At 39.2% G+C, this 1,928-nt stretch overlaps 1 pseudogene; it reads left to right on the plus strand.

The window, feature by feature from the left end:
• Window positions 1–829: 829 nt before the first annotated feature.
• Window positions 830–1,286, plus strand: LOC100731271 (ubiquitin-conjugating enzyme E2 N-like; annotated as a pseudogene).
• The last annotated feature ends 642 nt before the right edge of the window (window positions 1,287–1,928 follow it).

Below are 1,928 nucleotides of genomic sequence, written 5' to 3' on the forward strand. Positions count from 1 at the left end.
CAGAAGATAATCAGCATTCCAAGGTTATTGTCACTGCCATTACTGCTGTAACACTGTCTTTCCTTCCTTCCTTCCTTCCTTCCTTCCTTCCTTCCTTCCTTCCTTCCTTCCTTCCTTCCTTCTTTCCTTCCTTCCTCCTTTTCCCCTTTCCTTGTTTCTTGTCCTCTTTTCTTAACTCCCTTCCCCTCCCTCTTTCCTTCTTTTCTTTCTTCTTGCCTCCCGTTTTCTTCCAGTTCTGGGAGTTAAACTAAGGGTCTTTGCGCTGACCTATGTCACTAGACAGATTTGTTAATTCATTTAAATTTTCAGACAGATTATCTAGCTCAGGTTGCCCACGCTGGCTTCCAAGTTGCAATCCTGTCTCTTACTGCCAGGTGCTGGTATAATAGCCATGCACCACAACATCTAGCCAGTGAAAGTTTCTTAAAAGACTTGTGGAATTAAAAATAAAAAGGAGATGAAGGGCTGTAAGAAAGCAAGCCATGTATATTTGGCATCTTTATAGTAGCTCTTTCTGAAATGAACAATTAAAGGTTTCCATAATGAAATAAACAAAACACTACTTTTTCATTCAAATATTGTTTGTAAATGCTGGGTCAAATAAAGTTCAGCAGTGTCTCCCATAGAGAGTGCCTCTGAGTTCAGTTGTCCATATTAAAAGGGATATAGAATGTACAATTTCCTAAAGGTGCTATAACCTGAAGTGTGCTAAAGCAGCTTTCTTGTGGTTCATAATTACGCTGTGGAACATGGTTTGGAAAATGTAACAGAGGCATGAGGCGAGCAGAGCTGGAGACGCGATCAGAGGCTGAACTTTGAATCTGACAAGATGGCTGGGCTGCCCCACAGGATCACCAAGAAAATCCAGTGTTTGTTGGCAGTCAGTTCCTGGGATTAAAGCGGAACCAGGCAGAGTAACACCTGTTATTTTCATGTGGTCATTGCTGGTCTCCCGGATTCCCCTTTTGAAGGAGGAACATTTAAATTTGAACTATTTCTGCCAGAAGAATACCCAATGGCCGCACTTAACATATGTTTCATGACCAAAATTTACCATCCTAATGTAGACAAGTTGGGAGAATATGTTTAGATATTTTGAAAGATATGAATGGTCATAAGAACTACAGATCCACCCACTTCTGCTATCCATCCAGGCTTTGTTAAGTGCTTCTAACCCAGATGACTGATTAGCAAATGATGTAGTGGAGCAGTGAAAGACCAACAAAACTCAAATCACAGAAACACGTGGAGCATGGACTACACTCTATGCCATGGATAATATTTAAGTTGATCTGCTCATCAAGTTTGTGTCACTTCTGTTCTGCCAAGACTTTTTCCTTTTTGTTTGAGTATAATAGACATAGTCTTAGAAACATTATAGAATAAAGTTCCAGACATTTTCAGTCCTTTGGTGATTAAATGCACATTATCAAACCTATGTCTTTTCCTGATTCAATGTTGTAAGGCATGAGCAGAGGCTAAGAAGTTTTATCTGTATTGCTGTGAAATGGCCCTCTGCTTTTATTCATTTCCCCCATCATGGTTTAAATATAAAGCACTGTGTATGAAGGTAGTTGTCAGAGTTAGCTGCAGGGGTATGAGTGTTCTTTATTTTATTTTATTTTACTTTTTGAGGGGAAAGTTTCAATATTGTATGGGCTCCCCCCCCCACTTTTATGGTTATCTAATGCATTGGTTAAAAAGCAGGAAACCAGTGCTTTAAGATACTCTTCTTAGCCAAGTCTAACTTTATTTAGACGCTGTAGATGGACCAGCTGTTTTTTTTTTGAACCAAAATCGAAACATTAACAAATTCATAGCTCCACTAGTAACACTGTGATTTTGCAGTCCAGCATAGATCCCCCCTTTTAAGAAAAGGCCTATGACCATTTTGAATGACTAGTTTGGAAATTTCTATAAATCTTATG

Source organism: Cavia porcellus, unplaced genomic scaffold (genome assembly GCF_034190915.1).
Source record: "Cavia porcellus strain 051 isolate PalLab524CR breed Dunkin Hartley unplaced genomic scaffold, mCavPor4.1 scaffold_22, whole genome shotgun sequence".
Taxonomy (NCBI): domain Eukaryota; kingdom Metazoa; phylum Chordata; class Mammalia; order Rodentia; family Caviidae; genus Cavia; species Cavia porcellus.